Source organism: Triticum urartu, chromosome 6A (genome assembly GCF_056163025.1).
Source record: "Triticum urartu cultivar PI428250 chromosome 6A, HENAU_Tu73, whole genome shotgun sequence".
Taxonomy (NCBI): Eukaryota; Viridiplantae; Streptophyta; class Magnoliopsida; order Poales; family Poaceae; genus Triticum; species Triticum urartu.
This window is the reverse complement of record NC_141878.1, coordinates 230,457,709-230,471,104: the sequence shown is the minus strand read 5'-3', so window position 1 is coordinate 230,471,104 and position 13,396 is coordinate 230,457,709. Positions and strand designations below refer to the sequence as shown.

Below are 13,396 nucleotides of genomic sequence, written 5' to 3'. Positions count from 1 at the left end.
CGAGCGCCGGACTGCAGCTAAGTCTCCGAGTGAGAGAACTTAGGCGAGTACTGGACTGCAGCTAAGCCCCCGAGTGGGAGGATTGCTCTCCACTCGGTAGGATTTTTTCAAACTTAGGCGAGTGCCGGACTGCAGCTAAGTCTCCGAGTGAGAGAACTTAGGCGAGTACTGGACTGCGGCTAAGCCCCCGAGTGGGAGGATTGCTCTCCACTCGGTAGGATTTTTAAATACTTAGGTGAAACGGGTTCGCAGCTAAGCCCCCGAGTGGGAGGCTGGCTCACCACTCGGTAAGAAATTATTTTTACAAACTTAGGCGAAGTGGATTCGCAGCTAAGCCACCCACTGGGGGATTTCTTACGCAAACAAAAACAATAACAATCACTGGGAAAATTATAACGCTCTTGTCTTTGATAAATAAACTACAGGAGTTTTTTCTTATTACATCTCATCCGAGTGAGAATTCAAGTATAAAAGGGGCGGAGTAGCTCCGCATTCCAGGCTCGTGGCTCATCAATCTGGCGATCGACATTGTAGAGGTGGTACGCTCCATTGTGGAGGACTCTGGTGACTATGAAGGGGCCTTCCCAAGTAGGAGCGAGTTTGTGTGGTTTTTGCTGATCCACGCGGAGGACTAAGTCTCCTTCTTGGAAGGCTCGACTCTTCACATTTCTGGCATGGAATCGACGCAAGTCTTGCTGATAGATGGTCGATCGGACCATGGCCATTTCTCTTTCTTCTTCCAGGAGGTCGACTGCGTCCTGCCGGGCTTGTTCTGCTTCATCTTCAGAGTAGAGCTCGACTCGAGGGGCGTTGTGAAGCATGTCACCCGGCAAGACTGCTTCGGCTCCATAGACCAGAAAGAATGGGGTTCTTCCGGTCGATCGGTTCGGGGTCGTCCTCAATCCCCAAAGAACTGATGGAAGCTCGTCGACCCATGCACCTGCAGCCTACTTGAGATCGCGCATCAATCGAGGTTTCAGTCCTTTGAGAATTAGGTCGTTTGCTCTTTCCGCTTGTCCATTCGACTGAGGGTGAGCGACCGAAGCATAGTCGACTCGTGTGCCCTGAGAGGCGCAAAAGGCCCTGAATTTGTCAGAATCGAAGTTTGACCCATTGTCAGTGATGATGCTGTGCAGAACTCCATATCTGAATATTAACCCTCTGATGAAACTGATAGCAGTGCAAGCATCAAGATTCTTGATAGGCTTGGCTTAAATCCATTTGGTGAACTTGTCGACTGCTACTAGCACATGAGTGAAGCCGCTCCTGCCCGTTTTCAGTGGTCCAACCATGTCCAGCCCCAAACAGCGAAGGGCCAGATGAGTGGAATGGTTTTCAGAGCTGACGCGGGCTTGTGCGACATATTGGAGTAATATTGACATCTTTCACATTTGTCGACTATCTCTTTTGCCATTTCATTGGCCCTTGGCGAGTAGAATCCCGCTCGGTATGCTTTAGCCACAATGGTCCGAGAGGACGCATGATGACCACAGGTCCCTGAGTGGATATCATCAAGGATCATCTGACCTTCTTCTGGTGTTATACACTTCTGACTGACTCCAGTCACGCTTTCTCTATACAACTGTCCCTTTATGACTGTAAAGGCCTTGGATCGACGGACGATCTGTCGAGCCTATTCTTCGTCCTCTGGGAGTTCTTTCCTTAGGATGTACGCGATGTACGGTACTGTCCAGTCGGGAGTGATGACCAAGACTTCCATGATCAGGTCGACCACAGCTGGAACTTCAACTTCAGTCGGATCCGTGGCACTTTTTGGCTGCGGGGCCTCTTCAGTGAAGGGATCCTCTTGAACTGATGGTGTGTGGATGTGTTCCAAAAACACATTGCTGGGAATGGCTTCTCTTTTGGAACCTATTTTTGCCAAATCATCAGCTGCTTGATTTTTCAGTCGGGGTATGTGATGAAGCTCTAACCCCTCGAATTTCTTCTCCAGCTTTCTCACTGCATTGCAATAACCAGTCATGGCTGGACTTCTGACGTCCCATTCCTTCATCACCTGATTAACCACCAAATCTGAGTCGCCATAGACCATGAGGCGACGGACGCCGAGTGAAATGGCCATGTGCAACCCATATAAAAGTGCTTCATATTTCGCCTCGTTATTGGAGGAATCAAAGTGGATTTGAAGAACATATCTGAGCTTATCTCCTCGGGGGGAGACCAAAACCACCCCGGCACCGGAACCATTCAGCATTTTGGAACCGTCGAAGAACATGGTCCAATGCTCCGAGTGAACCTGAGTTGGCAGTCGCTGTTCAATCCACTCAGCGACGAAATCTGCTATTCCTGGGACTTGATAGCCTTCTTTGCCTCAAACTTGATATCTAGAGGAAGGAGTTCAATCGTCCATTTTGCCACTCGATCAGTTGCATCTCTGTTATGCAGGATCTCTGACAATGGAGCGTCGCTGACGACTGTAATGGAATGATTAGAGAAGTAGTGAGCAACTTTCTTTGTGGTCATATAAATCCCATATACAAGCTTCTGATAATGAGGATATCTTTGCTTCGACGGGGTCAAAACTTCAGAAATATAATATACTCGGCGCTGAACTTTGAAGGCTTTTCCTTCTTCTTCCCGCTCGACCGTAAGTACTATACTAACGACTTGTCCCGTGGTTGCGATGTAAAGCAGCAAAGGCTCCTTGCTGATTGGGGCAGCAAGCACCGGCTGGGTGGAGAGCAGAGCTTTGAGCTCTGCAAACGCTGCATCAGCTTCGGGAGTCCACTCGAACTTGTCAGACTTCTTCATCAATCGGTAAAGAGGCAATGCCTTTTCACCGAGATAAGATATGAATCGACTTAAAGCGGCCAAGCAACCAGTAAGCTTCTGGACGTCATGCACTCGCACAGGACTTTTCATTCGGAGTATAGTACCGACTTTTTCTAGATTGGCGTCGATTCCCCGTTCCGAAACGAGAAAACTGAGTAATTTTCCGCCAGGAACTCCGAATGTGCACTTTGATGGATTAAGCTTGATATCATACCTCCTGAGGTTGGCAAAGGTTTCAGCAAGGTCAGCCAGCAGGTCGGAACCCTTCCATGACTTAACCACAATGTCATCCATGTATGCTTCCACATTCCGACTGATTTGAGTGAGCAAACACTTCTGAATCATCCTCATGAATGTGGCTCTGGCATTCTTGAGGCCGAACGGCATGGTAACATAACAGAAGCACCCGAATGGAGTGATGAAAGCTGTTTTGATCTTGTCAGGTCCATACAGACAGATCTGATGGTACCCGGAATAGGCGTCTAAAAAAGACAGTCGCTCACATCCCGCAGTTGAGTCGACTATCTAATCGATGCGGGGGAGAGGAAAATGATCTTTCGGGCAGGCCCGATTGATATGTTTAAAGTCAATGCACATGCGAAGTGACTTGTCCTTCTTGGGGACCATGACAACGTTGGCGAGCCACTCGGAGTGGTAGATTTCTCGGATGAACTCCGCTGCTAAGAGCCGAGCCACCTCCTCGCCAATAGCCTTTCTCTTCTGGACGGCGGACCATCGGAGATGTTCCTTGACAGGTTTTACTTTTGAGTCGACTCTTAGGCGGTGCTCAGCCAGCTCCCTGGGAACACCCGGCATGTCAGAAGGCTTCCATGCGAAAATGTCCCACTTCTCACGGAGGAACTAGATAAGCGCTTCTTCCTATTTGGAGTCGAGTGTTGTTGAGATATGAGTTGGAGCAGCGCTGGATCGGTCGGGTGGATGTGAGCTGTCTTCGTTTCGCCAGACGACTGAAAAGTTGATTCTGTAGCGGGCTTCTTGGCTCGCAACAAATCACTCGGGTCTGCAGTCTTCTGGTATTCCTGTAGCTCCACCACTGCCATCTGAGCATCAGCGATCTTTGAACCTTTCTGAAAACATTCTTCCGCTTTCTTCCGATTGCTCGTAATAGTGATCACACCTTTGGGGCCAGGCATCTTCAATTTGAGATACACATAACATGGTCGGGCCATGAAGCGTGCATAAGCCGGCCTGCCCAAAATAGCATGATAGGCACTCTGAAAGTCTACAACTTCAAACGTCAACTTTTCTTTGCGGTAATTCTTGGAATCACCGAAAACCACATCAAGAGCAATCTGGCCGAGTGATTCAGCCTTCTTCCCAGGAATGACTCCATGGAAACTCATGTTGCTGGTGCTGAGTCTGGACATCGGAATGCCCATTCCTTTCAACGTCTCAGCATATAATATGTTCAAACCACTGCCACCATCCATCAAGACTTTGGTCAGTCGAGTGCCTTCAACAACTGGGTCGACCACCAAAGCTTGCCTCCTAGGGGTGGCAATGTGCGTTGGGTGATCGGACCGGTCGAATGTTATGGCAGTCTGAGACCACTTCAGATAACTGGGTGTCGCCGGAGCAACCATATTCACCTCTCAGTTGATAACTTTCAGTCGACTTTTGCTTTCAACATCAGCAAAAATCATCAGGGTGGAATTGACCTGGGGTATCCATCGTCACTATCTTCCTTGTCCTCAACTTTGTCCGACTCCTTTTCCTTATCTTTGGGCTGCTTGCCCTGGAACTGCTGGATCAAGAGTCGACACTGTCGCGTGGTATGTTTCGGGTAAATGAAATTACCCTCTTCATCTTTCTTGGTGTGGACGAGACATGGCAAATCCAACACATCATTTCCGTCCTGGTCTTTAACTTTCTTGGGGTTCCAAGGTCCTTTGGGTTTCCCTTTAAACTTTCCTTGGGTTACAGCCAAGGCTTCCCCAGGAGCAGCTGGCTCGGCTTTCCGCTTCTGTTTCCGATTGGAATTTCCTCCGGTTTCTTGAACGACTGACTTGAGCTTGCCACTCCTGAGTCGATCCTCATCTTCACCATTAGCGTACTTGGTGGCAATCTCCATCATCCGATTCAGAGACATATCTCCGGTCTGATCGAATTTCAGATTCAGTTCTCTGTACTTGACGCCTTCTTTGAAGGCACAGACTGCTTGGTGGTCAGGCACATTCTCTATCGTGTGATGTAACGTGATCCATCTCTGGATGTAATCCCTCAAAGTTTCATTCGGCTTCTGCACGCAAGACCGCAGTTCCGTCAGCCCTGCCGGTCGCTTGCATGTTTCTTCAAATGTGGTGACAAACACTTGGGCGAGATCTTCCCAAGTGTAAATGCTGCTGGGTGCTAACTGGTTCAGCCACGCTTTGGCCGAGCCCTCCAACATGAGAGGCAGGTGCTTCATGGCCACTTCATCATTGCCGCCGCCAATCTGGACGGCCACTCGATAGTCTTCAAGCCAAGTATCGGGCTTGGACTCACCAGTGAACTTGTTGACTCCAGTCGCCAACCTAAAGTTGGGAGGAATCACAGCGGTCCTGATGGCTCTACTAAAGCACTCTGGCCCCGAAACATGTGCTCTGCTGCTGGTAGGTGTGTCTCTGTCGTGACCTTCTCGGTGAGCTCTGTTCCTGTCGACCAAACCTTGAACGAGAATGGATCTCGCATCAAAGCCTGGCTCCCTGAAGTCGACTGGAATCCTTCACCCAACACTACGAGGGCGCCTGTCATCCTGCTGTCGAGGCGCATATGACCCGCTCCTCGGGGGAGGGATGGGCACTCGACGTCGATCATCACGATCGAATCGGAGATCATATTGCTCATGGTTCCCGTGCTGATTACGCCGGTCTCCACGTCCCTCACGCCTCGGGGGCGATCTTGGGCTATGAGCCGACTAGACTGTGTCTGCAGCAACGGATCTGCTGTGAATCCTGTTCCGTGACTGAGAAACAGTGAAATTCTGATCTTCTGCTGCCTGGAGTAACGCTCTGATCTGCAGCATGCCTCTGCCAGCCTCCGACTGGGAAGGCTGAATCGACTCTGCTATACGGGCTGCAGCTGCTAAATTCTGAATCAGAGTTCGATATACCTGCAGGGGCGGGAAGAGCTGACGTCGACTAGATTCGGGAACCCGTTGTCGCGCACGCTCGTCGAATGCTCGCTGGAGGTTCTCCAGTCGAGTGCGCTCGGCCAAGTTTGCCAGGCGCGCGTCCTCCAAGGCACGAGCCTCGGGGGTTTCTCCGATGATAGGAGTGTGCAGCGCATCCATGTTCCGGCAATGAAGTTCTTCTCTCTGCAACGACGTGAGAGGCTCGGGGAGATATTCCTCATGGGGACGCGACGGGTCGCCTCCACCCGTGCCTCCGTCGGTGCGGGGAAAACCGGGAGGACTGGGCGGTCCATCGACCATCAGAACCTCCGTCGCCGGATCATTGTTGTCGCACTCGGATGCGGTCTCTGTAGAGCCAGTCGACAGATCGAACAGGTCGTAGAGGGATTCGTCGGGCTCGGTCGCCACGACTTGAGGGGTGGCCGACTGGCATGCCACCGCGTGTCTCACCCACCGCTGAAGTCTCGACCGACCGGAGCGCTTGCGCCGGCGGGAAACAGGGAGGGAGGACAGCATAGGAGCCGACCGATAGTGGGTCGACGGTTGCCGCAAAAGGATGCCGCGGACGCACACGTGAAAGTGCGTCGCCCCGCGAACAGGGAGCGCGTCCACGTCGAGCGGAGCCTCCTGAAGCCAAGCGGAGTCGTCGGCGATGAACGTGAGCGCGCCGAGACGGATCTCGCGGCCCTCCACCAAAACTCCGCCGGAAACCATGATTATTCGGATCGAAAAAGATCGCAACTCCTCCAACAAATCGCTAAAACACCTGCCCCACGGTGGGCGCCAACTGTCGTGGTTCTAAGTCTGACAGTAATGTAGGGGGGTAAGTATGGAGAGGCAAGATCTTAGCTATGGAGAAGTTGTAAGCACACGAGGTTTATGAGTTCAGGCCCTTCTCGGAGGAAGTAATAGCCCTACGTCTCGGAGCCCGGAGGCGGTCGACTGGATTATGCGTGTATGAATTACAGGGGTGCGAACCCTTTACACTGAGGAGGGGGTGGCTTATATAGAGTTCGCCAGACCCCTCTGGCCCTTAGTTACTGGTAACGCCCTTAATAAAGTGCTATGATGATCATAAAAGCTACTTAATAACTGGCCGTTAGCGTGCGGAGTGCCTTTAGGTCTCCTGGCCGTCGAGTGGTTTGGTCTTGGTCGAGTGATCGCTTCTTGGCCGAGTGTCTCCGAGTCTGTCGAGTGGAACACTTCCAAGTCGATTGAAAAGTGATTTCTTCTAGAGATGTCCTTGGGTAGGGCAGTTTGGACAACTCCATGACCCTACCCTAGGTACATAGCTTCATCAGCGGGGGCCGCCGCGAAGGCGCCGAGGGGGAGGGGGTCGTCGGCGCCGAGGTCGGGCATCTCCGGCACGTACTCCACCTCCACCTGCAATAAACCATGGCGTTAGGCACGACTCGAGCGGATTACGGGGCGGCGGACCCAGAGCTCGCCTAGGGGCGGAGGTCAGGTTCGGGGCCGGCCGGAGCCGTCGCCGGCTCCCGCGGCCCTGCTCTTCCTGTCGCTGCGACGGGGTGGCCGCGCCTAGTGTCCCGCGGCTTGGGACTCACCGCGTCCGCTGCGGCGTCACGGTGGTGGAGGTGGCGGTGGTCAGCAGAAGCGAGCGAGGCACCCCCTACTCCTCGGTGAATCCGCTGCCCTCCTTCCTCTCTCTGGCGGCGACAGTATTTGGCAGGAGAGGGACGAGATCGGGAGCGAGGGTTCAGGGAGAGGTGGGTGCAGGACGTGTATGTGTGGGGACGGTTTATTCTCTCTCAAAAAAATTGAGCCACGATGTGTGGGATCGTGTGCTGATTTTTCGGGCTTCTTGTGCGTGCGGGATGCAACCTTTTTTTTACTGCATGCCATCGAGGCACCCTCGTACAAGGCGGGGGGATCAAACGGGATGGTCGAACCATCACGACGTTCGATTATTGTGTGTGTGTGTATATATATCTTTCCCTAATAATAAAGTACGGATTGACTTTGTCAGATTCACCGTCACAATGCGCTTTCTTCTCATGTTATAATACGCTTTTACGATTTATACAGACAAAATCGTAATATAAATGAGATGGTACTAATTTGGAATCACGGTTTTAGGTATTCAGCCTGCACTCACGTCCCTAAGTGAAATAATGATTCGCAATAGAAAAAAAAGTTTCCGAACAGGTGCTGCATCGCCCCCACCGCATCGCCTCGATTGGCACCGGCGTAGGCCACCCCGCCGCTCGACCTCGCCTCGCACTGGAGGCGACCAACACCATCCTCCTCGCTCCCTCCCCTTCCCCAACCCGATATAGATGCCTAACCCGCGGGAACAGGCAGGCGGCCGGCAGGCAATGCGAGGCGCGGTGGCGGCGCGAGGAAGACAGGTAGATCCGGGCGTGGCGTCGACCGATTTGGCGGCTTGTTCCGGTGCCAGTGGCGTCCTGCTCATCCAGATAAGGAAAGAGAAGGGCCCGAGGGAGAGAGGAAACAGAGGAAGAAAGGAGAAGGAGAAGGGGCACACGCAGGGTGAGGGAGGCAGTCGCCGGTGATGGTGGCTCCACTGACTGGCCGACGGGCTTGCTAGGCAAGGCTAAGGAGTACGCTAGCCTGAGATTCGATAGAGGTGTGTTTCATTTTTAGATTTGGGTTGAACAGCCAGTTTGCTGTGTTTGACATCTCGTGCCTGAAATTTTGATCTAGAACATGCTTCTTTAGTTGGTAAAATCATTCTTGGGTAGATTTATTCGATGTAGTGATGGATCATCCTCTGGAGTGCATGAATTGAATGAATTTCTGAATTTTGAGCAGTATGATGTCATGGTATTTTATTAGGTTCTTCTGTGAATCCATACCAAAACCATCCTTGTAATTTGTTGTTCCCTCTCTCTTATCTGTGGTGCATCTAGCTTTGGCCTACTACTCTAAAAATATTGATCTCATTGTTGTGAATTTTGCACCAGAGGGAAGAAGTTGTGGTGGTGGCGAATTATGCAACCAATGTCTCTCACGACCGTCGGCCCCTGCTCGTGACATCTCTACTGGAGCCGCCTCTGCCTACTCTGGTGTGTTGCAGCTCCTTACTCTAGCCACGTGTTGCTTGCTCTCCCACTAGCCTCTGCCTCCTGTGGTCTCGAAGTTGATGACACCTTGATGCAAAGCTCCCACAATCATCCGCTCCATCTCAGCGTAAGAATCATGCTCGCACGTTACCTGTCAACTAGATTAGTTCATTGTGTATGTGTGTAGCCATGCTTTAGTTTTAGTAATCGTTTGATATTACATTTTGGTCACCCTTTTCTGCTTTCTTAGAAAAAACATGTCCAGCTGCAGAAAAGGAGTTTGTATCCAGCTTGACCTCCATAGCAGGAAGATTTTAGTAATCGTTCTATCAATGTTCTATTAATGGAGAGAGGGGGAGAGCAATGGAAATAACACCCCGTCGTGGTCCTAGTGCTTCTCTCCGTGGGTTCGCTTGCTCACCTCGGCATTTGCGGCTTCTACAGGTACGTACTAGACAACTACCCATTGTTTTTGTTTTCTACTGACAGTTTGATCGCTTCATCAATCCTTCTAGAGGGTCTTGACAGGAAGGACTGAGCAGCCACTGTGCTGGAGTAGATTGTGTGACAGGTTTTTTCCTCTCTATCCTACCCGTGATCGGTTTCTTTGGTGAAGAAAGCATCACTATCTTTCAATACATCATGGATGATCAACATGTATGTCTTCATGGTACAAGAATGAAGATTAACTGTTCAATCTATTGATTCAGAGTGAGACAAGGGTGAAACAGAATAAGCTCATTTTTGTGGTGAGTTCCCTAGGCCCCAGACCTAGCATTTTAATTACACAATTTAGTTTTTGATCACGTTATTTCAGTTTCATTATAGACCTCATAATATTTTTTATGCACTAATATAAGGTTTATAATATTTTTTGGAGCAATCAGTTCTGTATAGAAAAGAGCTCACCTAAATTAATGACATGTTCATCTTATCTTTGATTAAAATTTCCCCCTCTAATATTCAGTTCTACTGAGAGTTGCAGAAGGCAAAATTCAGAAAATTAACTCTTAAGTAGGTGTTTTTGGTATTTCCCAATGTAATTAAAAAACTGCATAATCATACTGATTTATACATGGTGGAATTCAAGCATGTAAGTTATTTACATACTGATTTTCCCCTGCTTTGTTTTAATCTTTTCATTTACATAATCTAACTTTGTCCATCTATTTCTCTTCCTCTATTTTTCGGTTATCAAGATTTATACATGGTGGAATTCCAGAATAGAGGGTTGACTCATACTCATACTTCAATTCGGCTTATAGGGAACAATCATGAACCTTCGGCCTCCTTCATAGATGGTTTGATTTCAGCTGAGATACCTGAACCTTTGGTTGAGCCCTGGGTTATGCTCTTATGGATTAATTTATGGTTCATGGTCCATGTGGAGAATACAAAGTAAAGTGTGCATGTATGAAAGATGGATTGTGTTCCAAAAGATTTCCCAAAGATTTTAATGAGCAGACATCACTTGATGATAGAGGCTTTCCTATATATCATATATCATAGACATGATTTGGGTTACTATGTGAGGAACAAGGGTACTGTTAAGCTGGATAATCGATGGGTAGTGGCGCACTGCTTACAACTGCTTAAAAGATTCTAAGTGCACATTAATGTTGAGTGGTGCAACAAGACAAATTTGCTCAAATATTTGTTCCAGTATCTCACTAAGGGCCATGATGTTGCTCGCATAAGGTTTCAACCTATGGTCGAATGTTGAGCATTTGTTGCCCTTGGTGTGGCAACTAGAAGAAATGAAATTTTAAAATTTGTTGAGTGCAGGTAATAATTCTGTTTCTTATGTCTTTATTTATTTCGTATTGATTCCTGCTATTGATAACCATTGGTTTTCCCAATTCCTTCCACTTTGTCAGATATCTTTCTGCTTGCGAAGCATACTGCCATATGTTTGCTTTCAATATACATGGTCGTGAGCCTGCAGTGGAGAGATTGGTTGTGCACCTTCCTCGAGTCTTCATAAGGAGTTACCTTGGAACCAGGAAAGTTGCTTTAATTTTTGTTGAGAAGACGACGAAAAATAATGGATACAATTATGGAGTAAATAAATTACTTTGGCTGAACAACCTACAACAAACTGACCCATGCTTGTCATACTACTATCTTCTGTCATTTTCATGGTATTTTCTAGCTCTTAGTCTGCAAGTGTTGCCAACTCTAAATGACTCACGACGCAGACTCGCATATTGCATGATCACATCTTAGCTTTCTTGGTAATTCTGCACTTCGAAGGAAGTTTGTTTCTTTTCGGGAAACCAAGGTAGTTTATTTTGATCCAAATCCAATAATAAAATTTGATCAATTCCTGTATAATCTATGGAAGTTGCATATATTTGTCAGGATTAATCAGCTTGATTGATAAGTTATATTTTTCATTTTGCAGTCTGTATCTGGTGAAACTTTATAGGCCAGTTACACATACATATAGAAATAATGTCATTTTCCTTTAAAAAAGATTAGCGTTGCATGTTCATAATAGCATTGGCCAATAATTTTTCACTGAATATAATCTAAGATGAGACAGAAGCAGATGGACTACAAGCTATAACTGAGAAGTGCACGAAGACAGATAAACTAATGAATACGAACTCTTATTTATTTTGTAAGTGTTGCAACACACGGGCTTGTGATTCATGGTTTGGACAACGCCCGTAGCAATGCACGGGCATATTTACTAGTGTATATATATATATATATATATATATATATATATATATATTCGTCACCCTGGGTGAGGAATAGTTATTATTCACCCCCCTCTATTTTACCATCAATGCACCATAATTTTATGTTCCGTAGGATTTATCTAATATCTGACGTAAAAAGAGACCATAAGAAAATATATAATCGTCGTAAAAAATATTTTATGTTATGTAAAATTACAAACGTAAAAAAATAGTGTAAAATACACATAAACTGCAAATTTTCTTGTCTTATGACCTATATTTTTATTTTTTTATGCCAAATTTTACGTAGTGAATTAATAGGAATGTAACTATTTGAATTCCAAACGTAATTTAATGATGAAATGATCGTATGATTACCTCGGATGAAGAATAACTTATTTTGCACCCTGGGTGATGAATAGTATCACTATATATATACATATACACACACACGCACATATATATAGGTAAAACTGTGTCTACAATAGGTTGCCACAGAACTAGTTAAGGCTCACTAAGCTTTTAACGGTGTAAATGTTATGACAAAATTGGAAATAAATAGTGGAGCACCACTATAATGGAACAAATATATAAATATAAAAATATATATATATATATATAGTGATACACTACCTTATATAATGGAACAAAAATATAGTAATACACTATGTAAAATATAGTAATATAACATGATCCAACGAAGGGATTGACAAATTACCCTACCTTATATTACCCTACCTTATATTTTTGACAAATTACCCTACTATGTAAAATATATATATATATATTGGGTGTAGAATATGCTATTCTACACTCATGCTTAGTTTAGCGTTACTATATATCTACATACACTAGCAAAAAGGCCCGTGCGTTGCAACAGGAGAAAAAAAATTCTCTCATATCTCTAGATGGGTCGGTTGGACAAACTATGTGTGGCTGATTGGCGGGTTATATATGAGATCAAACCCATCCATTGGCTATTTTAATTTTTGCCAGCTCTCTGGACGTGGGCCACATTGCGCCGTCAGATAGGCTTCCTCCGTTGGGCCAAAACAGGTGGCAAGTAACGAAACGAAACCAAATAGCGTACGTGAAATTAATTGAAGTGGGACCAAACGAAGAGGGATGATACCAAGAATATCAATTAATTGAGGTGGGACCAAACAAAGCGGGACCAAACCAACAATATCACCTCCCTTCAATAGTCTAGCTCGGTCAGATGGCCGGTTGGTGGGTTATGAGACTGAACCCTTCTATTGGCTATTTTACATTTTGCCAACCCTGCTATTGGCTATTTTATTTTTTGCCAGCTCTCCGGACGTGGGCCATAGTGCACCGTCAGGTGGGCTTCCTCCGTTGGGCCAAAATGGTTGGCAAGTAATGAAACAACATAGCGTACAAGTAAAATGAGTTGAAGTGGAACTAAACGAAGTGGGACGAAACCAAGAATATCACCTCCCTTTAATAGTAGGTATAGATATATATAGTAATGCTAAACTAAGCATGAGCGTAGAATAGCATAAGTTATTCTTCGGGGTGCAGAATATATAGTAAAGTCTATTAATCACTCATGGTGCATAAGTTATTCGTCAAGGTGCAGAATAGCATAAGTGATGAATAGTGTGAGTGATGAATAACTTACCTGAATCCAGATGGAGGAATAACTATAGCATAGTGTTTACATGGATCACAAGGCTTCATTGAATGGAGATACCATGGGGTGGCACTACCACCTAGAG

At 46.9% G+C, this 13,396-nt stretch overlaps 1 long non-coding RNA gene across 6 annotated transcripts; it reads left to right on the top strand.

The window, feature by feature from the left end:
• Positions 1-8,054: 8,054 nt before the first annotated feature.
• Positions 8,055-11,586, top strand: LOC125512658 (uncharacterized). Of its 6 annotated transcripts, none has more exons than XR_007285470.2 (6): positions 8,056-8,534; positions 8,872-9,097; positions 9,221-9,414; positions 9,499-9,719; positions 10,170-10,755; positions 10,848-11,582. It is a non-coding gene; the product is annotated as an uncharacterized LOC125512658 (long non-coding RNA). The 6 variants fall into 6 exon arrangements; XR_007285468.2 differs by having other exon boundaries at positions 9,486-9,719; positions 10,848-11,580; XR_007285469.2 differs by having other exon boundaries at positions 8,055-8,534; positions 9,221-9,719; positions 10,236-10,755; positions 10,848-11,586.
• The last annotated feature ends 1,810 nt before the right edge of the window (positions 11,587-13,396 follow it).